This window comes from Falco naumanni, chromosome 11 (genome assembly GCF_017639655.2).
Source record: "Falco naumanni isolate bFalNau1 chromosome 11, bFalNau1.pat, whole genome shotgun sequence".
Lineage (NCBI taxonomy): Eukaryota > Metazoa > Chordata > Aves > Falconiformes > Falconidae > Falco > Falco naumanni.
The window spans coordinates 17107853-17135843 of NC_054064.1; the positions used below are offsets into that span (position 1 = coordinate 17107853).

General features: G+C 41.7%; 1 protein-coding gene across 3 annotated transcripts in view; it reads left to right on the forward strand.

Annotated features, from left to right (window-relative positions):
* The first annotated feature begins 212 nt into the window (after positions 1 to 212).
* The window catches only part of ZNF644 (zinc finger protein 644), an 80828-nt gene continuing 53049 nt past the window's right edge, over positions 213 to 27991 (forward strand). Inside the window, exons 1-4 of one of the 3 annotated variants that reach the window (XM_040610812.1) lie at positions 213 to 337; positions 3048 to 3193; positions 5458 to 5540; positions 8887 to 8970. The gene's annotated coding sequence lies outside the window, so the exon portion shown is untranslated. The remainder of the gene's footprint in view (positions 338 to 3047; positions 3194 to 5457; positions 5541 to 8886; positions 8971 to 27991) is intronic. The other 2 variants (XM_040610813.1, XM_040610811.1) reach the window with 2 other exon arrangements.

Here is a 27991-nt window from a genome sequence, read left to right on the forward strand (position 1 = left end):
TAGTCGCCGCCCGGAGTGGGGGGGGCGGCCGCGGCCTCCCCCCGCTCAGGGTCCGGCGGCGGCCGGGCCTGGCGCTGCCCGCTCGGCTGCGGCGGGGCGTTGGCGCGGCGCCCCCTTTGCTGCCCCCCCTTCGCGCGGCCGTCGCCATGGAGACGGGCGGGCCCGGCCTGGCGCGCGGCGGGCGGGGCGCGGCGGCAGCCATCTTGCCCGCCGCCTGCCAGCGGGGCCTCGGCCCGGCGGGGGCGGCCTGTCAGTCCCGCCCTGGGGTTAAATTAGGCGATGGCGCTCGCGTCTTGCCGTGCGCTCCAGCTTGGTGTTAAGTAGCACCGAGTGCAAGGTGAGTGAGGTACTGCAAAAACCGAACCATGGCGTATTGCACTGTGTGTGTCCAAAGCCCTCTCGAGGCACCTCATGATGAGGGGCAGAGCGCGCGGGGGAAGGGGTGCCACGGCGGCTAGGCCGCAGCGACCCCGGGCCGCCGCCTCCCCAGGCCTCTGAGGGACCCGCTGGCTGGGCGCGCAGCCGGCCTTAGACAGGTTTTTGTGAATGTAAAAGAGGTGTCTGCCAATACTGAACACTGGTATGAAAATGTAATTTAAAAGCGAAGGCACCAACTTTGCCATAGCACTGGCGAGAGCTGTAATTTTAAATGGGGGGGAAAGCCTAAGTAACAAAATGGCCACTTACTGTGGGCTTGAAATGTGTTTCAACAAAATTATTAAGTAAGGGACAGATGTGCTGCAGAGGGAAGGTTTAACACACCATCCTCTCGAGTTTTTCCAGACGAGGGAGTTGTGCGACCCACCTCGGAGCTGGAGTTCCCTGATGACTTTTTCGCTTTGTCATTCTTACCGATCGGGTGCAAGCCGAGCCAGCCAGGAGGCGAGGGCCACCATTTTGTCACCTTCTTCCCAGCTGCTGCACTAGTCGGTGCTGCTGCACAGAGCCGTCTTTGTGTGTGTTTCCTCCCTGCGCAGAGCCCATCTGTGTGCCTGCCTGCACCCAGCCAGCTGATCGTCCTTTATCGTGTGGAAAAGGCAAAAAGGAAAAGTGCCTTTTCTTTAATGCAGAAATAGGTTATGTGACTTTTTTGGGGGGGTCTCAGAATTTATTATCTCCTGAAAAGGAAACTGCATGCCCAAAGAAGCTCTTGGGCTGACCTCCCATCTCTACGTGTGCAGCCCCAGTTGCATGCCGGTGGGGGGAAGGGAGCAGTGGTGAGACTGCTTTGCTCTGCTCTGTCCTGTCCTGACCTTGCTGGGTTTGGCTCTGCAGCTGGGGGCGGGTGGCCCGTGGTGACTCAGCCTGGGGAAGGCTTGGGTGCCCCTGCGGTTGTGGGGGGGGGGCTGCACACAGACCCTTCCCTACAGGAGAGCTGGGTCAGCATGTGGACTGGTGTCTATCTTCACATTCCCTTTCAGAATTCATAAGATGTTAACTTTCAAAAGGGAGGTCCCCCTTGCGCAGTTATGTCAGTGATTTTTGGTTTTCAGCTATCCATGCATGAAAAATGACTGTAGGAACTGTATACTCCCATGTATGAGTAATGACTACATGGGAGCACGGACTACAGTAGTTTTGCATTGAGACTGCTGCTGTTTACATGCTCTCTTTGGGAACGTTATGAAATGCTTTTAAATGCTGGTGCATGTTAATGCATTGATTTCAATCAGTCTTTTTTTTGTCCCTTTTGGATTTGTTCAACTTAACAGCTAGCATGTCTCATGTTTGCTCTAAGATACGCCTAGCAAATTAGGCAAATTAAAAAATGCATGCAAAATATGGTGCTATGCACATGTATCAGGTTTGCTATTTATTAATAGACTCCAATTTCCATATGATAGCCTGTTTTTTTTTTTAACTTTGGCTCAATGGAGAGTTTATGCCAATTACATGTAGTTTAACAGCTTTGAAATCTGTTTTTTGCTTTTTTTTTAATGCATAAAGGCATGGATTCTGTTTCAGGTTTTAATTAAACTCTGCACTGACTTTAAAGATTCTATTGTCCTTTTCATTTAAATAGGACTTTTGTTAGATGTTTAACAAGACCACAGTGGGGTAATAAATCTAAGCAATTGTCCTTATTAGGAGTAGATTATCCTCAAGAGATGGAAAGTCACAGAAGTAACTAAAACCATTTGTAGAGACTGAACTAAGGCTTTTTCTTCCTGAACATTAAACAGACTTGCGAATGACTTGCTTGGGCGCTCAAATTAAATTAAATGATATGTTGTTTATTTTTCACATTTTCAGTGTAGGCTATTTGCATTTACTTAAACTTTGAGTTTCATTGAGCAGAATTCACTCCTGGGTTAGGATCTTTACTTTCAGTATACAAGCTGTAAGTGAAACTCAGTATACCCTGCAATTTATTTTGTTAGTAACCCTTGTAACACTTGCAGTTCACAGGACCCACTGACCTAGTGAGTGTGTTCTTAATTCATTTTATGTGCCACAGTAGATGAGTCCTGACTGAAGAATTAGTCTTGCGTTTGTCCCGCACCTCAGTTAAGTAGAAGAACTGCAGAACATGTAGCAGTGTGCAGCTTGGCCAAAGATCTGGACTAAGATGCGTGTTTTTTTTCAGAGAAAACTTGCCACAGAACCAACAGTTCTGCCTGTTTGGCCTTTGGGTGTTTACACACTGCTAGGAGGTGAAAGGGGATTTGACTCTAATGGTTCTTTTTGTTTCAGCTGTTCGCTTCATTTGAGTGCATTTTCCATTCTGTAGGTGCTCAGGCCTTGCTTTGTTGCTGATTTTATTCATAGGTTGGCTTTTGATGGGACATCTTTACACACAGTCAAACCCTTAATTCGTGCCGTAAGTTCAATTCCCAACTTTGTTACACACATTGTAGTACATTTTTTTTAAGCCTCCAGGTATTTGGAAGCTCTGTTTTGTGGTGCCAGGTTCGAGACACTCATTTCTAGGACTTCGTTCTACCCAGAAACCAACAGGCAAAGGCAGAATAAGACGCGTTGTGAGACAAGCGGGTCTTTTTCACTGGCTTCAGTTCCTGTGCTGACTGAGCTGCTGCCCTCTGCAGAGCACACTGCAGGAAGCTGGACTCCAGGGACACAGCTGCACGTGACCCACCCACGTCCGCCTCCACCGGGAAGGAGCCCACAGCCCTGCTCAGCAGATGAAGACAAACCCTTGGTTGCTGCAGCTGCACCAGCTTTCAGCCACCAGGTATTTAATGTCTTGAAGCTCTCCTGTCCGTGGGCTCCTCTATCCCTGTCCTGCAGGCCGGCGACTCTGTAGAGGCAAGTACTGTCAGCCCCCAGTCTGCTTCTGCTCCCCACATGGTACTCTGCTATATTTCTCTATTATGAGACTTGACCTCAGCTTTTCTTGTCTTCTAAGTGACCCTGTAGTGATACTTCGGGGCAGAACAAATTGTAGTTGAGGAACATAGCTCATGAATTTTAATTTCTTAAATAGACAGTTGCTACATATTCTAGGCAAAAGTGCAGATTTTGAGTTGTCTTCTGCTTTCCACATTACTCAAATGGCAAGGATTTGGGGGCATGGTAAGTCACAGAGGGAGGTGGAAAATCTGGTGCAAAGTGAGATAATGTTCTTCAGCACCATGGCTTCTCTGTGCCTTGATAGGAAACTCAGAAAAATAGGAGGTGCTGAGAGCAGATAAGTCACCTGGTTGCTGCCCTGCTTTTGGTATAAAGCCAGGGGAAAGCAGGGGGAGGAAATGCACACCCTGGCTTTTAGGGTCAGATTGCAACTCTTCCTTCCTCCCAATGCAGTGCACATTCATAGAGTGGCAAACCTAGCCGGAGTCCTGCTACTGATTCAATGTGACTCAGTGCGCAAGATTATGAAGTGGCTAAGAATGCTCAGCCTTTGGGACAGATTCTGTGGAAATTAAGTGATTCTCCATCCTGTATTGTGTGGCAATTAGGCCTGATTTAGGCAATGCTGTATCTCAGACAAAATCCATGGGGCATAGTTTTGCTCCAGATTCCCATCAGCCTGCGGGATTTTTCTTGTTTTCTTCAGCAGCAGGGCCAGGAGATAACCTGTTCTTGGCTCTGCAAGGTGAGATCAAGAGCCCAGCTCTGCACCTCGCTGAGAGATGTGTCTTGTCTCTTCCTTCTTCCCTCCACAGCTGTTTCTGGGGCTCTAAGCAGTAGTCAGGCAAGTGCTGGGGCTCTGTGCCTGCAGTATGAAGGTGATGAGGTGTTTACAAGAAATGCAGGGCTAGCTAAATGGACTTCCACTGCTTGCTGATGTGCATGATCTGACAAGATTCCCTTCTTGACTTGCACTCTGAAGGAATGTGTGTTGTTTTCCAGTGCCAAGTATATACCACAGCATCAAATGTGGCTAGATGCTATTTGCACATTGGCCGTGCAGTGAGCCAGCAGGATTCTCCCATGTCTGCAGCAGGCTCCCTGGAGGGGAAGCAGGCTGCTCAGAAAGTCAGGGGGGTACCTGTGCATCACAGGTGTGAAAAGCTGCCCTCTTTCTGCCCTGAGGCACAAGCTTGCTTTCATTCTGTGAAACAGAAAAGCTGGGGTCCAGCAGTGGTAGGTATCCCTGAGTATCTGTAAGATGAAGGTGGTGTGTGGGTATGAGAAATCCAGTTTGCTTCCCAACATGTGTAGGTGAAGTTTGGGTGGAAAAGTAGTGGGAATGCTAAATGATTGCTGCTAACACTTACTAAGATGACAGCAAATCTCCTCTATATTAATGTTCAACTTTTGAGACCAGATTAAATCTTATTTTATTAAAGGAGGTAGGAAGCCTAGAAGTAGCTCTTTAATCTTCAACTGGAAAATACAATTTTGAAATCCATTATCTTAGGAATGCAGTAATCAAACAGAGTATTAACTGATGCTAAGCCTACTTTGAATGTTATTTAAAGTACTTCCCAGATGGAAACAAAAGTGTCAGGTTCACTTGGACATCTACTTTGCGTATGCAGTTGCCCACACAAGGAAGAGAGGTTGATCAGCATGTATTTTCTGGCTATATGATTGTTTGGGAACTGTCAAAGGCTAAAAAGTAATTATGTGATTCATTAATACTTCCATTTGCTATTTGTTCCAACAAAAGGCTGCTGGAACTGTATCAGTGTTATTTTATAAGCACAGCACTGCCCATGAGGACTTCATCACAATGGGTACCCAGCATCCTGCATCTTCAGGAATCTTGAATATTAGAGAGAAAAGACATTAGTCAGTGTCTCCCCCACTACTGCCGACCTGTTCGCCTTGGCACAGTTTTGATCTCCCCTGGTCAGTCTGCACCTGATACCATGTATACATGTGTCCTCCTGTTCCCCAGACTGCAGCACTCACCTGTTTTTCCCAAAAACTAGTGTTGCATTTCCTTTCTCCTTCCCATGTTTTTCATATCTTTGCCCATTTGTACAACATACCTGCTCTCTCTGTTGTTTTCAGCTTCTAATTTAATACCACTGGTGAATTTCTCAGTCTCTCTGCAGATCATTAAAAAGAAGCTATATGGGACTGCTTGTGAAAGAAAACACTGCATTCCCAAGACAGGTTACAGACTGGTGTGTATCAGTATTCTTTGTTTTGGAACTTTTAGCTTTGTTTAGTTCTTTAACAGACGCAGTGTGATCTCTGGATCTCTTGTTTGCCACTTCAGTTTGAGAATACAAGGAACACAAATTCAAAGTTGCAGGACTTGAAAGGACCTGTGCAACCCTAGGGAAAGGGCAGTTTGCCATGTAAGCAAAGCAAAAAAACCAAATTAACAAAATCTCAGGCCAGTCACAAAACCAGTCTTTCCCCAGCCTGTGGGCAGGTAAGGGAAGCCCTTTCTTCCTTCGGGCTCTCTGTACAGTCTGTTTCAACCCACCATTGTGCTCAGTGGCAGAAATGGATGCGTGCCTGAAATACCGTCACATAGTGAAAGGCTGAGCTGGCCTGCCTGTGGTGTAAGGTGAGTGAGGGAAGTTCTGCTCGTTGTTGCCATTTTGGTTCTGCTCCTGAAAGAAGCCAGGAGACACATGATTGCTTTAATCCAGCAAAAATCTCTGGCTGATACTGCCAATAGGAGCATTGGTGTGCTGTGGTGGGTGGCAGAGTTCAGTGAGGGAACAAATCCAACTGTGAGCTAGCAAGTTGCCTCATCAGGCCAGTACGAATATCGGCATTGACACAAAGGAGGGAGTTTGTTGGGGCAGGAAGGGAAGATGGGCTCACACAGACTGAGCTATGTCACCACAGTGTCAGTGGAAAGTGAGGCTCTTGGTGCATGAGTCTCTCCCCAGTGCCTGGTTTTAGGATGTGGATGGCAGTGGGGGCTGCACGTGTCTGGCAATGCCCAGAGTGAATCTGTGCCCAGGCGTTAGAGCAGCACTGGACTGACAGACTTTTCCTTTAATTTCACTTGTGCTCCCTGCTGGAGTTTCTCACTAGGAAAGCTCTGGTTCTCAGCCCTGTGTTAGGCCAGAGGACATGGTCTTGTAGTTGTGCCTCTGACTGGGTTAAAGGATGGCCTTGGGTAGCCATAGGATCCCTGGAAAGCACCCTGCAGGCTGCATCTGCTGGTACAGGCTCTCTTCCTCCTTGGTCTTCCTCAGCTGCAGTGCAGGAGGCAGTGCAGCATTACCTGGGTGGTAACTCTTTCTTAATTGAAATTCAGACAGTGTCCAAGCAACACAGCAGTAAATAAACCACTTGTCCCTTTGTATAGTCTCACATGCTTCATGTTGCCCCTGCCCTGCCCCTTGCCCTGCTATTAACTAGTGTTAATAATGTTGTGTGCAACTCCCCAAGCATACAGTGGGAATTGGGGAGTGTAAAGGGTGTCTGGGAGAGCTGGTATCAGCAGTGAGTGTTTGAGGCTGGATAATACCCACTGGTGCTGCATGAATTTGCTGTCAGGTAACTATAGATAATGTTTAGCCTTGGTCAACAGCAGGGCTGTAAACCAAAACAAATAGCTCAGTCCTGATTACCTTTCCTAGAGGGAATGATGCAGAAGGAAATTGATTTTAAAATTAATTTTGAAATGAGCTCAAAGCTTTTTAGCAACAAGTTAGAACTTTAAAACATCTGATATTAACAAAAGAATCTATTTAAAATAATGGTAAACTGCCACCTGCTGGTAAAAAAGCAATGCACCTAATGAACAAGCAGACGTTTGAAGTGATAAACAATTCTTTTGTATTTGACATGCTACAGTCAAATATATACATGACATGGAAGCTGCATATGTTTATTTTACTGTTTTCCATCTTCATTTGCATTTTCATATAGAATATGCTAAACAGATGCCTATAACATAACTAACTATAACGACAAGCGCAGAAAACCAAAGACAATAAGAATAAAGAATGAGGACTAATAAAAGCAGATGAGCGATCAGGATGGTGACAGCCTCCAAATGTGTCCTATTTACATTGCTAATAATGAATCACAAAGAGTCACTTCCTTTTTTGATCCCCCTGGTAGACCCTGCAGTATGACCAGAATTGTAGCACTGAGAAACATTTCCTGGCTTCTTCAATTTGATGTGTGTGTGTGTGGTTCCTTAGTCAAGCTTGTAAATAGGAACTGGGTCTTTAATTGTTCCTGATTTAAGTAGGTCATCTTCACCAATACACGAATCTCTTGTCTTTTTGTAAGCCAAGTCAGTTATTGAAAGGACATGGAAAATACTTATTATATAAATATGACCAAAGAAAATAATTTAACAGAGGACCACTCCCAAATTGTATGGCGTTACACAACCAGTTTCCATAAATCACAAATATATGTGCACTACAGGGGAGAGACTATCAGATTTTGTGTTTGTATAGTGCTTACCAAGTAGGTGTGCTGAACATGACTGGGTCCCTAAGGTGCTGCTGCACTATGAATAGCAGTATTAGCGTGAATTACCTCCAATGCAAACATCAGGCAACTTGCCTTTTTCATACGCATGCAATTTTCTTTTATGATTGTGGTTATTCCAAACATAGCCCATTGTTTTAGCAAACTGATCTCATCATAGGAAAAGTTTAAAACAGGCAAAGAAAAAATAGGTCAGTTCTTCCTTTGAAATCAGAGAGAAGTGTGTATTTGTAATATTTCCCAGGTTTATTTCCTTGGAGCAGGTTTGGCAGGTATGAGAGGAAGTTAAAGATTTATTTTTGGTGCTATGTACCAGATGTCATACCTACTCTTCTGAGACAGTTGCTTTTATCTCCAGCAGTACCTGCTCTAGTAGCAATGAAAAAAGTGACTTGAATCCCATTTAAAGCATGTAGTGTGCACTGTTCACATGACACTAAAGGAAAGGGAAGGCTTGTTTGGGGGACTCTAGGCAGAGTCTTTATGCGTCATCATAAAACAAACATGTTTGCATCCCTCTCAGCAGTGTTTTGTCTTTTTGAAGAAGTGATGAATTAATGTGTCCAAATCTAGAGCTTGCAACCCCAGCAGAGGCTGAAGGTCTATGAAGAAGTCCAGTTTGAAGTGACATTGTATTTATGTGGATGACTTTGTAGCATCCAGATAGTTCTTTGTATGGAACCATTTCTGGGGAAGCTGGTGCTGTGTGTATTCCATTCATGCTGGTCTGAATCAAATGCTGCTCAGTATCTTGCCTGATGAGGCCCTGCTGGGTGGCAGAGGAACACAGAAAATGTAGGGCCAAATCCGCAGTTCAGGAAAACACCACAGCTTTTTTTTACTTTTAATCTGTGGAGGATCTAGGCTGTGGTGCCTGGTCACAGAGGCATATACCCCCTGGGCCCTGTTTACTGAAATGCTCCGATAGCAACACAACATGATCAAAGAGAAACAGAGCCAGGGGAACAGTGGTGCCCATGGATACCTGTTAACAGGCGGGAGCTGAAGCACACAGTTGCCATCAAAGACACTACTGTCCTCTGCTTTGCTCTGCAGCACTTCAGTCTCCCTGCTAACGGGGCTCTGCCTTCCAGCTGAAGCGTAACTGATGGTTGAAGTGACAGTCCCAGTTTACTCCAGGTATGCCACTGACCTGCATGACCTGTAGGAAAGATAAGGTAAAGGCAATCAAAGCAGCATGGTCCTGTAGCCTCTAAGGGCTATAAAAGTGGAAACATGGGAAACAAGCTACATGAAGGAAAGAAATGAGGATGGGGGTTCACTGTTCCCCGCTAATAGGCTATACCAGGAGTTCAGTGAGACTGAGATTTGACCCAGCAAGAGAAAGGAGATGAATAACTAATGATCGAAAGATAGAGCTGATATGTTATGCTAGAATCACTCTGTTCAAAAAGTCTCCTGAGCCATGGAAAACTGGGGTGGGCAAGGGTGAGGAGCAGATTATAGTGATAGGAGGGTATTGTCATTAACATAAATTGGAGCGGTTCAGGTCTGTTTAACTATTTAATGTCATATCCCATTTGTCTTTTCTGAGCTTGCTTTGCTGTGGGATGGGGGAGATCATGCTGATAGCACAACTGGTGGTTTGTCTGTTTACTCTCTCTCTCTGTCCAGAAAATTAAGCACTGTGTCCTGCCTATGCTATGTTCAAGGTTTGGCAAAGAGCTTTTGATGGGTTTGTCAACCTTTTGGCCAACACTTAATCCTGTTTCCTTTTCATACTACCCCTCCTGTACTAAAATGGGAGTGGTCAGGCTAAATAACAGTTAAGCTACTAGTGATTTGCCAAGGAGCAGGAGTACCATTAGTCAGTGGCCAGTTTCTAGCAAAGTGTAGTTCTCAAGATGAATTGAGATGCTTGTCTTTGCAAGGATTACTGTATCGTGAACTCAGAAATATGATACCTATCAGTTAAGTGCTGTTCAGAAAGCAGTAAAACATTCACTTTCAAAATCAAGAAGCATGAAATAGATACTATTTCACTGGCACAGAGAAGGGGGAAATGCTAAGAGAATCATGTAATGGCTGCACAGTTGTTAGTTTCTGTGAATATAGTGACATTTGGAGATGTCTAGTATTCATTTGAAATAAACAGCAAAGTAAGACTCGTATGCTATATGGTTGTCAAAGCCAGGCGCAGCAACCGGCTAATATGCTTATCAGTCAGGCAGTGTATACAGAGATATTCTGCTTTCACACTGTCTGCTGATTGGAGTTGGGCCTGTAAGGAAGCCAGGTGATTAATCTGCAGGGGTTTATTTTTTCTGAACTGTTAATGTCCTCTGTTTCAGAGCAACAGCCCATGGCTCATTAAGCAGGGAAGATTTGAATGCAAGTGTGAAGGGCAGCACACAAAGATTCTCCACACATCTCTTGTTTGAGCCTTGGAGATTAGAAAAGTGAAGTATTGGAGAAAGTTTGTCCTGTGCTGGGGCTGAACCAGTACTTTCTGAAAAGCAATGGTACTGTTAGAAAATACTTATATATTTCCACCAACAGGGATAAAATCTAAAGCCACAAGGCTCTTGTAAGGTGGTAGTGGACACTTGGTACTTGCCCAGAAATGCACAGCTGCCACTTCAGCTGACCTGCTGTGAGAATCATGCTCTTTATAAATCTGTTGCTCCATTTCTTTGGTGATTACATCTCTCTCTCACTGCGTTCTTTCCACCCATACTGTTGTGTACTCTGGCATCAGATGCTGAGAAAGCAAATGGGGCTGCTGAGTCTAACTGCCTCAACAGAAATGCAACAGGGGAAATAAATACTCAGCCTGAAAGATTTTCCAATATTAGATTAATCTTAAGGGGATCATCTTGAGGTTATTACCCACCACTTATAGGCTGTGTTGTACCTGTTTCTAAAATTAATTTCTGCCATCAGCTGAAATGTTTGAAAACATGTTGATTTAGAGAAAATATTTTTTTCTGACAATATGGTATTAAGCATTAATTTATTAACACCAGTAACTTTCTTGAGAAATAGGGAAGTATTTCAGCATTGTTTTTGTAGGCGGGGAAACTTAAGGCTCAGATGTATAGATTTAGATCTGCATATTCTAGTGTCTGCTAATTAGGCCTTTGGCCCTTCTCACTTTCACTCAAGTCTTTTCCTCACCTGAATTCCTGGTCATGGAGCAGATGTGTCCTACACAGCTCCTGGCACCTCTCTGATTGCATCCTGGGAGGTAGTCAGAAGGATGGGTTATAGAAAAGGGGCAAGGAAGATGAGTGAATGACCATCTTGCTTCAGGCTGTAAGAAAGATCCGCTAAGCTCCCATTTTAAACCTAGGAATCGGGAGTGGAGGCTGGCTGCACTGGGACCAAGGCTCTGTGCTTTCACTCACACATGTTCAGATTGGACAAAGCAAAGACAATAAGCCAATATTGGAAATACAGACTAGAGTTGCAAAATCATGGGCTCAATCTAATAATTTACTGGCTCCAGGAACAGGAGACTGTTGTAATTATCATGGACAACAAGGTCATTGGAAACAGGAGTACGCAGTATAACAAAACAAAGCCTCCCAAAAAGACCTCTCAGTCCTATGGTGCTCTGTAGGCTGTTCTACAGGCTGCTCTACATGTAACTATTACATTATTAGATATTAACCCATGATCTGGACTCCCACTGAGCTGTGGAGGTGCAGTGACAGTGGGAAAGGATTGAGGATGCTTGTGAGAAGGAAAAGCAAGCAGCTTTTAAGGGTTTCTGGGCTTTGCTCTCTGCTGAACCTCTACTGTTTTTTTCTTTATTTTTCTCTCCTGTTATGCTTTAAAAGTTCTACTATAAACAATTAGAGGAAATTTAGCAATAATATTGCCTGTGGAGACTAGGAAAGTAAGAATACATTCTACATCACCACTTCCCTTTGTGTTTTTTATCTTGTTTATCTTTGATCAGCTGCAGATGAAATAATCAGCTAGCTGATTTCCCATATAGGGCTGCCATTCATGCTGATGAAACTCTGCTGACATGGGAGTATGCTCTGTAGCAGTCTAGCAGTATCCTTTTCTTATTCCAATACGCTGACAGGTCACTCAGGGAGACTAAAAACTCTATTCTGAAGTGGAAAAGAAACTGCAATTTCAATTTTGTTTTGATTTAAAATTTTCCAGCTACCTATCAAGACCAAATCCATGAACTATTTACTTAGAGTAACTGAAATACCCCTATTTGAAACAGTGGATATGCAAGATTTAGCCATTAAAGAGTTGGGGTAAAATTAAAATCCCCTTCAATAATAACTAAAGTCTGAGAAAATCTTTCAAGAAAATTAAACACTTGATCAGAAAGAGAGAAGGGTTATTGTCGAGAGCATAAAGATTAAACAGGAGAGTTGTCTCAGAGAATAACCATCAATGATAAGTAGCAGGCAGTTAATAATATCCCCTCAGGGATCTTCTTTTACTCATGTAGGTTTTTGGACAAATACAATATTACATTTCTTATAGTTAAAGCATGAGAGAGCTTCATGCCATTCCAGAGTAGCAATAAAACTTTGGTTAAATAAGGACAGCTGGAGAGGTGGGGAAGGGGGTGACCCAGAAGCTGAAACAATGGGGAACCAGTGATGGTTCTCTCCAAATAACTCCTTTTTAACCCTCAGATTCTGAGACCTGTTCTTAGTCTCCCTGATGTGCCTCTTTTTTCATATCCATAGCACTGTATTAATTCTGAGATTTTGTATGATATTGCCCCTCATTATATAGCAGCTGAAAATGAATGAGAGACCAAGTAGACTAAGGGTGTGATTCCATGTTGTAATTCAGAGCTGGTTTAAAGCTTGAACATAAAAATGGTTGAATTGGCAGAATTAAAGGGATGGTAATCTGCAGCCAGGGGAGGGTGCATAGGATGGAAAGGATGGGGGCAGGAGGGTCTGGGGAACCTCTCGAGCCAGCTCTGCAGCTGGAGAAACTGTAACATGAAACAGCTCACTTGATCTGTCATTTTTCTTCTCTTACTCTCTCCTTCTATGTAATTACAATAATAAATCTTTTTGTTCCTTAACCATCTTGTGGCCATTGGAAACATTTAAGAATTAATGCAGTTCTCACACATGATGCACATGTTCTGCATGCCCCCTTGTGTCCCTCCATTTATTCATTTATCATGTACACACAAAATTCCCATAAAATATTAATCTGAAATACAAATCTTTCTTTGCATCCTGGGAGCATTTGCATATAGTAATGTTAACGAGATTATTAATTCTGCATGCACAGTCTGTGGACTGCATACAGGGCCAAATCTTTCTCAGCAACTATGCTGAAATCGGTGACAATTTCAGAAGCATTGTTTTCATATTAAAAATGCTGAGTGGAAAGTGACAGTTTCTAGAACTGAAGTATTGTCCTTAAAGAAGAGGAGTTGAAGCTTAGTCGTCTTTTTTTTTCTTTTAAGAATTCCTCTGTAAAAGTAATTTTATACTGTTCTATATTTCTGCCCAGTGGTTCCTAGTAGATTATTACAGTCTGGAAACAAAGGGATTTAATTTTTATTTTAACAGTGCTGAAATCCATGGGGAATCTGAGCATTCTTTTCTGTTTCTTCCTTGTTGGGAACATCAGGAGTAGGTACCCATCTGCCAGTTGGGGCTAGGTCGTCCTGGAAGGGTCAGAATGTGCTGGTGTGGGTGGACCAAAAATAATTCAGTGAGGCTGGAGAAAGCATCATTTTCTCAGAGGTTACAGAGTGAAAACTGTCTGAGCAGGCACTCGGTGACATGGAATTCCCAGGAGGATTCTCCTGTGGTGGCAAAAATCTCTGCACCTCTCTCATGGGTAGGGCTGTCCTGCCTTCCACAGAGGCAAGCCCTAGGGCACCTTGGAGGCCTTTGGAAGCTGTCGGGGGTGGGAGGGCAGCCCTGGCAAAGGGACATGTCTCCTGGCCTAGGCTTTACTCTGGAGGGAGGCAGGGAGGGAGCCAGGGAAGGACAAAGGGGAACAATTTTGTCTGAGCCTGATGATACTGCACTGGCCTGCTTGGATCCTTCACCTTCCAAGGCAGACTTAAGACAAAAAGTAGTAACAACAATGAAAGATGTGTTCTTTGGACTGCACTTAAGTCCCACCAGACACAGAAAAATCAGGGCACATTACATGTACCCCCTTCCCCAGGTTCAGTTCACCCCCTAGCAAGTAATTTTGTTCTTGGTGGTAGATTGGTAAAAGGTTGTCTTTCCCTCAGTGAAAGCCACTTCATTGGAGATTTCCAAAAGAGTTTTACTGGGAAACTGTAGTTGAAGTTGGAGTTTTCCTTCTGCCAGGACAGGGAGAGGTGAAGAGGTGGTTGCCAAAGCTGAGCAGGTCCCTCCTGCCAGGTGTCTCACCCCTCAGGGGAAGCTGGGGCTCTCAGCAGGGAGCATGTAATAGGTCCCTGGTTGCTTCTTCTGGGTCTCACAATGCTCTGTCTGTGCTGCAGTAAAATCAAAGCACTTCTTAGTGTTTCAGCAAACAATGTATTTTCAGTTTGACTTTATTTCTATTCATATTTAGATGTTTGTAGTTTGTGAAAACAGTCAGTGCTTTAGTGTCTACAGGAACAATGCCATTGACCCCTCAACTCTGAACTGTAAAGCATTCATTTGGCTATACAGCTTTTAAAAATATTATAAACGAAGCATGTGAGACAGCCTCCACAGCTGGAGTTAAGCACTTCCATGTGCTTGCTGAATCAGGGACCAAGTTGTTAGAAAGATCTTCAGGACTGACTGGAGATCCATAAGAAATTGTCTTGACTTAACCAAGCCATCATATTTCTCTTAATCACTACTACTACATCATCTTTTTTCATTCACTCCTCCTTATTCATGCTTAAATGAGAAACATCTGTTTTCATTTTTCACATTGTTCTCACACATGTGAGTAACGGTATCAAACATTTTTTTTTCCCCGCACTGTGAAAGAATAAATTAGTGTTAAGTTTTGTGAAGTGCTTTAAAACACTAAAGCAAAACATCTGTTTCAGCTGCAGGTCATTAAGATGAAAAATCCTAGTGTGTGTGCAGTGCAAAACTGCCAAAAAATTTATCAGCCCAAGCACATTTCTTCACCTGTCTTTTACTATAACAACTGAAGATGGTGAAAGGACAGTAAATCTTGTCCTCAGGAACAGAGCAATTAAAAGTCCTCAGTGCTGTAATCCACAGAAGTACCTTGTAGTAATGAATCCTGGTCTGATTTGGAGACGCCTGGAGGTTGTTCCAGTGTCGTCGTGGTAGACTTCAAGCTGAGACTCTCCTTGACCTCCACATCTTCCAGCCAGGCACAGCATTGTGCAGGATTGCCTAATCCCCTGTAGAAGTTTGTGTTACTGAACTTCAGCTGAAACTCCCTCCCTGTGCCCCAGTCATTTAAGATTTGGAGATTGTTTCCAGAGCAAGTGGCCAGAGTAAAGCTCAACTGGCAAATCTACTTTACAGGTGAACTGAGATGCTTTTTACATGCCAAAGCCCAAATGTAGATGTCTGTGTTCCTTTGTTGATAATGATCTCCTTTGTAAAGCACTTTGAGGTCTAGAGATGAAAAGCCAATAACTACCTAAGAGCTTGGCTATTAATAAATAAAATAATATTAGCGAGTGCTTTCCCTGAGTTCTATAGGAAATGCCAGACCTTTTGGGCAGGTCCTGGCAGGCAGGTAATAGCTTACTCCTACAAGAGGCTGAGTCCACCCTTGTTCCCCTCTGTCTTTAATTAAAAGGTTCAGATCCTTCGTAAATGTAAAGGTGGTGTTCAGCATCTGGCAGGAATGGGCTCCACAACTGGATGGGGGTTTTCTAGCATCTTAAGAGGAAATAGTTTGTTCTTCCAATCTGCTAAAGCAGCAGCCAGTGCAGTGTTGAGAAATTCTGTTGCATTGTGCTCACACCCTCCCTGGAGCAAATGAGTGGGATAGTCTGGGGTCTCTGGTGGCCCTATACGCTTTTTTAAAGAAGTATTGTGGCTCCCATTTCATTTAAACCCTGAGTTTTTGAGACAGGAGACGGTATATATGTTGCTGCACTGAATCTGTTCACCTGCAGCTCTCCCCACCCCCAGCTTATGAGCATGATTTCCTTTTATGCACTGCTCTGTCACAGCTTGGCAAGTTTCCCAAGACAATCCATACCAGAAAGGAGAATATGGCTGCTGAGCGACGTAGACAGGAAAAATGCCTTATGTAACAGATTAATTTAAATACTATGAAATGTTGAGACAGGCGAGATATAACTGAAAGCAAAATGCAGCCCTTAATCTTTAGCACCAGTTCTTTTGCTTGTCCTTACCATCATCGGCATCTAATAGTCACTGACTCTCTCCATTCACGTCTCCATCTTTTTCAAGAAACTGCCTGCGGCAGAATGTACGAACAGCTTGGCAAGCGGTTTTAGGGGCAGGGTTTTTATTTATTTATTTTCTACTAATTCCTCATGAGCCTCATGAGCATTCCCTACTAATATGCCCGTGGCATCATTAGGTGTTTAATGAGAGTGACATTGCCTGAATATTATTGTTTTTATAGCTCATTTTGTTTTGACAAGTCTTCAGTTTTGTGGCAGTTTATAGTGTGCAGGTTTCTCCTTCCTATATCTGACTTACAGGATTTGTAGAAATATTTATCACAGAGGTATTGTCATAAAACCTGAAATAATTAATTGTCAACATTCATTATGTACAAGTGCAATATATGTTCAACACCACAGTAGTTTAATGACATCAATTAATTATTTTAGTATATTTCTTTGGTATAACTGAAGCACCAGGAGTAGTCCAATAATGGCCATGTCTTGGATAGCAGTTCAGTGTAATTCTGCAGATAACAATCCTATTTGGCTTCTTTCAGCAGTTCCTCAAAAGATCAGCATGAACTCCAGCAGGTCGTGGATCACAGTCCTGTTCCTCACATCCAGAATCTTGATCATTCTATGTTGTGCTCAGACAAAAAATGCCAGCATTGTACCTGCAGAAAACAAGACTGCTAAAATTATATGTCTTAGATAGGTGCACATAATGTCGTTTTACCCCCTGCATTTTGTCTGCACGTTGGCTGTGCCGCATCCATTTCTTTACTGATTAAATTAAATGGATGCAGGTTTTGTGTACAGACAGGACCATAATTCTTACTTAGGAATATGCCATCTTAATTTACCATGTCGTATGGATGATCAATGCTGAGCAGTGCATTTATTCAACAGCTGTGTCTATGCAAGAAAAATTATATTTTTAACACACTGCCTAATGTCCATTAAGTTCTCACTTTTATATTATTTTCCAAGTGATTTTACCTGGTTTAGGATACCAGTGCATGTTGTCTTACTGCCACAGCGGCAGAGCCTTTAAAACAACTAGCTGCTGTCATGAATTTAGCTTGCTTGCCTTTACTAAGATGAGGAGAGTTGTTGAGAAGGACAGTGAAGGTATTCTTGCTGCTTCCTTGTGTAATGTGCGTCCTGCATGACAGTAATGGGGAACAAGCTGCCAAGCTGCACCTCTCTGCAGTCCCTTTTCTCCTCCCTCCACACCACAGCATGACTGCACAACCGTTCTGCTTCTGGGTTTTCCCATTGCTGGTTAGATGCTATAGGCCACAGAGGTCTACGCCTCTGTTCCTAGCACAGCCACACAGCGCCAGGAGCAGACGATGTTAACAAAACTGTAATTGTATACATAGCTACTGTTTCAAATGTTCATATCCTGGCTTCCAACATCTCTATTTTTATGTCCTTGTTTATATTTGATAGCAGTTACAGTGGTTAACTGGCTTTATTTTGGAAACCTTGACATTTATTTTGCCAGTACTGAAGCTGTGAAGATCAGAAACAAAGATGTGCTTTTTTTACTCTGTTTCTTCTGATAGATTTTGTCATTTGGCAACCATTGTTCTGTTACACTTTGCAGAATTTGGACAGGATTCTGATCTCCTGCAAAGTGACACACCCTTATTAGAATGCAGGAGCAGGCTTGGGGCCTTTTTTCTGATACATCATGCTGAGTGCCATGCAAGAGAAATTAGAGTCTGTCTCTTACTATGTGACCAAACAGCTGCAGGAACTTCTAGTGCGTGCTTTTAGATAGTAGTAAAATAAAAATCGAAATAATATTCCAATAAAGCAGAATGTAAAGCACAGGCTCTCCTGCAAAACTCCCAGGCTTTAGAAGAGAATGATCAAATCTAGACCAAGCTAGCCCTCTTACACTGGTAGTTTCATTGAAATAAAATAAAAAGGAGACATTTTTGACTCTTCTACAAGCTCTTTCATGACAGTTCCTATTTCCATAGTCTCTTTTAAAATTCAGCCCAGTGTAAAAAAAAATAAAAAAATTGTAATTTCTAAATTAAATGAAACACAGGACTTAAGATTTTTTCACTCACTGCCTCAAAGGCATATTTTTGAAAATCATATAACCTTTGGGAGAAAGGATCCCATAGTTAGGATGCATTGCAGTTGACATTGATACATACTACATTCTGTATTAGGTTATTTTTCCTTTTAGGTGCACAGGTAAGCACTCACATGGCATTTCCAAATAAGCACTGGGGAATTCCCCAAGCCATTTAATTTTCCTGCGCCTACTGGGAAACAGGATTTGTTCAGTCAGCCTCCCTGCAAGTAAAATATCCTCATCCCACTCAAAATAAAAGAACGGCCAAATGTAGGGAGGACAGCTAGCTTTGTTCTTCTGTCCAATAGAAGTGCTCCTGTGCTACCATTAAGGCTCTATTGCCTGAACATCGTGTATCCTCTGGGGCTCCCTGGGAGTGCTCCAGCTAGCTGTTGTGGGGAAATCCCTCAGAAACCTTCTCTGTTTCCCCCACACACACACATACAGTCTGGATCATCCCCACTCCTCAGTGCCTTTCCCTGAAGCACCCCTCCACCTGTCCAACAGAGCCATATGGCTTGGCCTTTACACTACAGCTCTGCACCTGTACACATGCCATACCTGCCCAGACCTGTTCAGCACCATCTGGCTATGCGGCCCTCTGGTTTACAGTGCCCTGATTGCCTCACCAGCCCAGTCCTCTCCACCTGGCCCTGGGCTGCCATCTGCAAACACTTTGGCTTTCTCACAGTCTTCCTCCTTGGAAGGATCCTTGGGAGGCCACAGTTACAAGCCAAGCCTTTCTTGCTTCTGTTAACCCAGAGAAGGATCAGCCACCTTCCTTCCCAGAAGGAAGAGTGACCAGTTTCTCCATACTGTCTGTAAAGCCAAAGGAGAGCACTACAGAGTCTGTTTCTGAAGTGAAGGCCTCAGTGGACCATCTCAGAATGGACTGAGAGTCCGCAGAGGTGCTAGCTGTCCCAGGAAAGGGATCAACAGGTTTGCTGCAGCAGCATCAGAAGGGTGGTGATCAGTGAGGCTTTTTATATAAAGGTAGGGGTGTGCAGGTTGCAGGTTGTATGTGGTATGAATGTCCTGATGTCACGTGAGTGCTAAAAAGGCCTCACATAGTATCCTGCTGATGTTGTGGGATAGATGTGCCTTGTTTGCTGTGCCGTGCAGCATGTAGGGGCAGCTATCTGGATTCCCAGCATCTCTGCATTCAAGGGCTCTTCCACTAGCTGTTCCCCCCCAAGCTGTACTTTACAGTGACCCTTTTCAGCAGGAGGAATGTTAAAGGGCCAAGGTTAACATATGTCTGGGGTTAGAAACGATGGCTTTGTATCCTGAATGTTCACTATCATTTCCAGCCCTGCCTTCTTCCTAACACCAGGTATCGGCTCCCTGAACAACTATGAAGCACTGTGATCTCCTGTTGGGTCCTGCACAGCAAAAGCAGTATGTCCTCTCAGATGGTGTTTTCAGCCTCTCTACTCTCAGTGTGCTGGAGAGCTGTTTGATCAACACAAGCTTTGACAGTCAGGCATCATTAATTTTCCACAGCCTACTACTTGAAACTCCTGAAAGGATGGGCTGTCACTGTTCCTCATAGCCCTTGCTGGCCTGAAATGCCTGCTGCCCTGTCCTGCTGCAGCACAGGCATGCTGCATGCCTTGAGCTACTGCTGTCCTTCCTTGGCCTGGGATTTAAGTTCTGTCAGCTCTGTCAAGAAAAGAAAGTACTCAAAATATATAATAATCTTTTTTTAAAGGATGAGATAAACTATAATGCATCAATGATGGAAGTGATCATATACAATTCATGCTTAGTGAATACCCATTGTCTTAAATTAATCCTAATAAGCACTGGTTTCCCCAGCATGTGCCATTTTAACAGTCATTGTGAAAAGCTGTGCAATCACAAATGTGATGACATGCTCCTCTTTTTTTTTTTGCCAAGAAAGCATAATTGATAAAATGTGACAAAAACTTGGTTATTGCTTATTCATAAATGGGATACTTTAAAAAATACTCTCAGTCTTGCATAGATTGGGTTAAATGACTTGCTGATTAAGACATCTAAGTGAAATATTAAACCACCTTTATCTGGCTCCTGTTAAGATTCAAAATCAGGATTCTCTTACGCAGAGTGAGTAAAAACTGTTCAGCTGTTTTAAAGCAGAATATAAACATGGTAACTCAAAGCCAGAAGTATATTGGAATGACAATTTACACATAACTTCTTAAAAAAGAATTTTAATAAGCTCGGGATGGAATTAGAGAGACACATCTGATACACTAGTAGATAGATTTGAGTGCTTCCTGAGAGTGTTCAGACATAGCTTCTTTTGCTGAAATTCCCAAAGTGAAACTACTCTGCTGACTATTCCTGCTTTTACTGATACCTTATTTTTACTCTATGAATTATCTGCATGGCCTAACTAAAAATACACTTTCAAAGCCTTGCCTGAGTCCATTTCCACACAATGACCTATGAACACATTGTTGGAAACCAGAGCCAAGGGCTGTGAAACTGGGACAAATTTTAAAAGTGAACATGACTGTTCTAAGTTTCTTCATTCTTTCTTTTGTCTGAGAAACTTCTACCCAGCTTGCATTTCAGGATACTGAAAAAAATATTTTACAGTTATTTTAAATACTAGGAAAATTAGTGCTAGAATTTTTTGTCTTTGAGCCTGGCTGGCTGAAAGTTTTTGCTGCTATTTCACTCGGCTTACAACGAGACATTATATGTTCCTATGAGCTTCACACTAAAAACAGTAGTATTATAACACAAGATCTGCCTGCAGATCCCAAACCTAAGACACTATTTCCTGAATGGGATAATGGCAACGGAACTGCTGTTCAAAATAATTCATATTAGAGTTTAGGTGGGATGTGATCTGGAAATACTGGCTGAACAAGAGAGAAGCAAAAATTTTAATACAGCTTTGATCATTGAACTGAAGATACTTTTTGGCAGATAGAGTGCTAATGGATGTGGCCAAGCTGAGGAGCTAGATGCTTCTCCCCTGTTGGCATAGACAGGGTCCGGCAGGGAGGTTGGAAAGAAGAAACTTACTGCGTAACAAAACTCGCATTGTAATAACCCTAGGTTGTAACTTGGTCTTTTCATTTTTGTCAGATTACCATGCCATATACTGACTCTGTGCAACCACAGGATCCGATAATTTTTCAAAATTGCATATTAACTCTAAGACTGTGTAAAACTGTCACAGTTTTATATGGTTGTGTGTGTGTCCCCCTTTTCAGGATTCAATTACAAAGATGTCTTTTCATGCCCTGAAGATATATACTTATCTATACAGTACAATATACTCTAAAAAAGCTTTTGTAGTTTTTTTAAGCTTTATCTCTGATGTTGGAAAACTGAGCCATATTCATAATTAATTGTCTTGATCAAAACCAAACTCCTTACAATTAAGAAACAAACAGAAGGTATGGCATATCAGACTTTCTGCTGCTGTGATCTTATTTAAACATAAAATAAGCTCCTCAGTACTTCTACATTAATAGTAATAAAGTGGTTTTTAGCTTTCTTTACTTCTCCCTTAAATATGATTATTATGTCTTCCCATACACAAACCTCTGGTGCTTTACAAACAAACAATAATAAAGATTTACTTAATTGTTTCTTTCATGCATAAGGACAAGAGGGTGTATGTCCATCCGACTTAATGAAAGAAATCTGACGTAGCAATTGCCTACCAGGCAGAACAGTAGGAAGTTGTGGGGAAAAGAAGGTGGTTTGAAATCCTGCCTGGTATGTATTTACACTAATACACTGGCAATGATGTTGACAACTGAAGAGATGCTGTTCATTTTCCAAGTGCTGTTAAAAATGGCACCTGCTTCTAAAGGCAAAGGTTTTTGTGGAAGATGTCTTCACTTGGACCCTTGTCCTGACTTCCATCTAGCCAGATGGCTCTGAAGTACAGAAATGGTGGGCGTTGGCTGGAAAAACCTTTTCCTTTCTTTTCTGTGAGGGTGCTGAAATGGTGTTCAGTTGAGGGAGGTGACTTTCCTTATGTTGTGCTACCTGTGTCCCTCACTGTGACATGTAGAAGTCACAGATTTGGAGATGGAGTGTGCCTGAAAGAATTATTGTTACTAATTCCCCACATTAACATTCCTCAGGTCTAATACATGCTGTAGACATGGGTGTGACCCTAACACTAGTGGGTGTAGGGAGAAGTGGGGTGTGACACAACTGGGAGACCTGAACATGGCACTCGGCAGGGTCTAGTGCAATTTCATTCTCCTTAGTAACTTTGCCGGTGTAGGACAGTCATGGCGAAGGTCAGGCATGTGGTCAGTAGAGGCAGCAGCTGGACCCTTTTTATGCCCTGTGCTCTACAGGGATACATTAAGGTTGCAAGTGTGACACCTGAAACAGAGAACTTGAAATTACTGTCTCTGTCTTCTCTCTGTGTGTCATTTTGGCACTGTAATGTGAACCGAATCATTGGACTGCAGTTAAGCAGAGCTATGAAAATTTATACCTATTATAGCTAGGTCCTTTCTATCATCTGCTGAAGGCCAGTTTATTGCCACAGCTTTCTTCCTCTCCCACTGAATTATAATTCATCAACAGACTCAGGAAGAAATCTGTTATGGTTTTGTTGCTGATAGCATATTTTCATATATTAATACTTCCTGTGCGTGATGCAAATGGCAACCCTCCAAGGCAATACATTGTTTTTAAGAGGGTCAGTGCTATAATATATGGTGGTATTTTCCTGCACTAATCTGCTTTCTTGTGATCTTCAAATTCTGCAAGACTTGAGCTCAGTAACTCAGGCATGAGAAGACAGATGTCAGAGCCTTCTGAAGGGGACAAAGATGTAGGCTTAACTACCATTTTTTAATGTGGGATGAATTAGAATAACAAGAAAAAGAAAATAAGCATCAAGACCAAGGTTAATTAATTTCTACTGATAATAAATCAAGGATTTGTTGATTGATAATGCTTATTATGGTGGTACCTGAGGAGCAGAAGACAGTGCTGCCCCAGCACCTGCTCCTCTGATCAGTGGCAGATGACAATAACACTCCCTAGTAGTGAGACTGAAAACAGGAGACAACTGTGGGAGGCTGGGTATGGAGCTGCTCTCCTGACAAAAGCTGTTTTGTAATTGCTAGCACAGGCCTAGCCAAGGGGGCAGGTCGACGCAACAGACCCAGCATTTCGTACTGGTGCCTATGGACAGAAGCCTAGCAATGGGAAACAGCGTGCCAGTTGTCTTTATTATGTAATGTGAGAAATCTTTTCCTAGCTGGGAGATTTAAAACTCTTGTAACAGTACAACGGTTCTAAAGTCATTTCACAGTGGCAGGCAGTACTGTTCCCCTAGGTAGAGTTTCTAAATGTCCTTCCATTGCAAAATATTTTATTTCACTGTTAAGAGAGCCATAGGTTTTAATGGCTACTGGCTTTAATTTTAGCTATACATTCTTACTGCCTTTTTCTTGTTTTACTGGCAATTCTAAAAGTTTAATGGATAATGACAAATATGGCTAGAATATCTTGATTTATAGCAGAGACTAAATTTATATTAAAAAAATAATTTTTTTTCTGTCTGAAAAATAGATGAGATCAGACAATCCTCTTTAATTAACGTTGACAACTGTATTTCAAAAGAGCCTGTGAAACAAGCAAGCCAACAAAACATGAATCAACAGCTCAAACAACAAAAAGTTAAGAAGTCATTTTTCCTCTTTCAATTTTTACAATGCTGAAATAAATCAAATTGCTCCAATTCGTTTTTATTAGTTCTTCTAAAACTCCAATGGAAATCATGTTAATTACTGTTTGTTGAAACAACCAGTACATTGAGTTCCTAAATTTGTTGATATTGGTGAAATGAGTACTGTATCTTTGTAAGGAAGGCCAAGAAACCAGAAACTTCTCCATAGGATGAAAAGCAAAACTCTGTGGCAAACTGAGCAATAACACACAAATATCTTTCACATCATGTTTCTGGGGCCTTGTTTTTGTAGTTATAAGGGCCTGAGGTCAAAGACAAGACAAACTTTATAGGTAAAGGTAGGATATTTTATTAAAACGACCATCTTTGCTGGAAAAAAAAGCATTATGTCTTGGGTACTCAAAAACTTCTCTACTTTTTCAGTTTATAGTAGTGGATTTAATGAAAGATGCTACTTTTTCCTATAAACCCCACTTTTGTCTGTAATTCAGACATCAAGGATCATTTCAATTTTTAAAATGTTATGAAAGACAAAATTTTCTACCAAAAGCTACAGTATAAAGATGAGATCAAAGTAGTAAATGGAGAGGGGAAATGGATGGGATAAATGCAATGTATCTATTACATGAGTGCATTACTATTTTGAAAATCATACAGGCTTAAATTGTTCTACAACTCAAAACTATATAATTTAATCTTTTATCTGTTGTTGTTTTGGTGGCTATATACAGGATAAGCAGAATATTTTGTTATTGAAAGAAATGTGTCAACTGAAAATGAAATTTTCAAAGAATGATGCATATAGTGGCTTTATTTCCATGGTGAAGCTTTTTGCATAGAGTTAATGAAGTGCTTGGGGTCCTAGGGAATAAAAGGTGCTATATAAATGTAAGAAATTATCATTAAAAAGTTTTTCCCTCCAGGCATTTGGGATTTTGCTGTGTGTGTTACAAGGAGGCATTTGCAGTCTTCTTTCATTCAAAATGCTTCAGCTTAGACCTGCTCCAACTCTCCCTCTGCAGCTTCAGCTACAAAAATGTTTATACGAAGAAACAGTTTCTAAATTGGTTTCAGTTAATCATACTTTGCTGGTAACATGAAAGAGCCTGTCTTGGTTTAAGCTTTCTATAACCATGTTGAAGACCAGGAGGAATTAGGTAGTAACCTGCTCTCAAGAGATTTTTCAAATGCTCTTTTAACCATTATTAGGCCTTGTCTGCATTGGTGGAGAAATAATACAGGACACAGCCAGAATTCCTGGAAACAAAAAGCCAGCTGTGCAGTATCTGGCTTAATTTTCAAGAATTGTATTGTATAGTCCTCTACTGTCTGCACACGTTCTTTCACTGACCTTGGAGTGCCTCATTTGGGGGCTGGTCCTAAAATTTCTATTTTGTACACACACGCAATCCCAATTTCGCATCATTTTGTGTATATTTCTCAAGTCTTCTTAATCCAACATCCAACCTTTAAGATCATACTACTTTTCACATATTATAACTGCAAAGCTAGTAGAATTATAAATCAAAACGAGTTCTGACACTACTGGACATAATCTTTTCCCACATTGCCATTTTGATGAAATGTTGCAGTTATGTGCTCCATGAATTCATGCCAAATGTCAATTTCTCTTTGGATCCACAGATTGTGTGAATCATAAGCATTTTTTAGAGTCTACTCCTGCCCATGAAATTGGGCCTTTTAGCCCAAGTAGTAAGTCAAGGGATTAAACAAAGTGCTAGATACCTTTATACCATAGTGCTAGATACCATAATAAAATTGTGAGATGTGGCAGCATTAGAACTAAAGTTGAGATTTCCTTATGCTAACCATTTTATTTTTTCACAAATAGATGTGAAATATAATAAAACACTGCATCTTCTTCTATAAGTTAATGCTTGTATAAAATTTGGTGTTTTCCTTAAACTATGAATTGAAGGAGGAATTGCGGTTGCTTAAAAGTGATGTGCTAGGGGACAAAATATGTGTAAGTAGATGTGATGACCTTAAAATTATTTGGTACTATAAAATATATGATAGCATATGAAGCATAGGGATAGTACTAATATTTGCTTTTTTGTGTTTTTATTGTTTGTATTTTGGTTAGTATAGAGCACATATGAGCAAAAATCTTGGAAGAAATATGTGGACTATTTTTTTCTTGTGTTTCAGAGCAGTGGAAAACTGTCCATACATGCTCCAGAATGTCAGAACTTGATTTTATAAATGTGTCTTTTCAGAAAACAAGCTTAATTCTCAGAAGAATAACATTATCACTCATTAGGGGACTGAGTGCTTTAGGGTACTATTAATGAAATTCATAGCCTTTTGCCTGTGGGCTATCAGTTTGAATTCAGTCTAACTCAGTGGAGATTAAAAATTGGCCTATTTAATGGCCTTTTAGTCATCTCTAATGAGATGAGTTTGGTGGGTCTAAGTCCCATAACATAAACCATTCACACTGCCTTCTGCTAACTGGCAAGCTCCAGAGAAACCCCAAAATTTAATGTATTCTGTGAAAAATTAATGTCTGGTACCATGAAAAAAAACAAGTAAAAGCAAAAACCTTGATTTACACTAGTGGCATGAGCACTAACAAACATATTATGTTTAAATATGGAATGTATAGTGATTATAATATAAAGTTTATAAATCAGCACATTAGCTGAGCATGTGACATATGTTGCTGCACAGCTCTACAGAATGTAACCTGACAAAGACTCCCAAAGGGGATATCTACACCTGTGCATAAGATCACACCAACACATTAAATGTTTAAATGTCTCAGGGATTCATTTCTATCAGAAAATACAGGTTCAGAACAGAAACCTGGATAGTAACTGAAGTTATAGAAAATTATGCTGAAAACAATGATTGCTCCATTACTTCACAGCAGAGTCAAATGCTTCTAATCTTTTCTTATGGCTATTTAACTTAGTCTTAAGAAAATATTAATGACGTTTCCAGAATCCTCTAGAGAATAGATGCCAGGTTTTTTCACCCATACCATAGTAAAATGTTTACTGATGTCCAACCTAAAATTCTTTCAGTGCAGTTTGAAATTGTTAATTTTTGCCCTGTCTGCAATGGATTTTGTGAAAAATGTATTTTTGTCCCCATGGTCTTTTCTTCTCTAGACTAAAAAATCTCAAGCATTCCAATTTTCAGTTAGGGTCATGTCTATTAAAAATGTTGCTCCCCCCCCCCCCCCCCCCCCCTTCCTTGTACTCTCTCCTATTGGACTTTTTTGAAATATTTTTTTTTTTAAATTCAGAGCCCAAATCTGAACAGTACTACAGATAAAGCTTTACCGGTATTAAATATGATTTCTTTGTATGTCTTAGGTATGATGGTTCTGTCTACACGTTTCTCTGTACTTTTTTCACAATGGTGTGAAATTCTCAGTGCATTGTCTGAAATTGTCTGTGATCTGCTCTGATCCCCAACCCCTTTTCTGAAGACCCAATGTTTATTTGTCTGTTTCCAGTCCTGAAATTGTGCAATTGTTATTTTCCTGTTTAAATGCTGAAGTTAGCATTTGTATTTATTCCATTGCATCCTATTTCTCCAACCAATTTGTCATGAACGTTTTTAATTAGTTTCTTGTCCTGCCACATGCTTCCAGCTCTGCCAGTTTGGGATTGTTGGCAAATCCAACCAACATACACTGTACTCGTCGTTCACATAATTAGACTTTTTACCAAACTCAGAACATACCCCCCTCCAAGGAAGCGTATTTGCTATATCGTGCTGTTTGTCACAGGTGGAGCATTGCTGATGTAGTTTTGCACCACTGCGGAGTCATTTCATTATGGTGAGTATTTTGCTTGCACAATTGTAGAGTTCTCTGAGATGGCATCAAGAGCCTTACTTAAGTCGAGCTGTAACAGATCTACTGCTACTCCCATCCAAGGCCCGATAGTCACAGCATGGGATGAGTTTGGCTTGATATGATTTTCTTGACACATCCGTGTTGGCTCTAACTTATCACTTCATTAACTACCATGTACTTAAAAGACGTGCAATTATTTGCTTCAATACATTTCTGGGAATAGAGGCTGGAATGACTGACAGTTCTTGGCTCTACCTGTTCCCCCCTTTT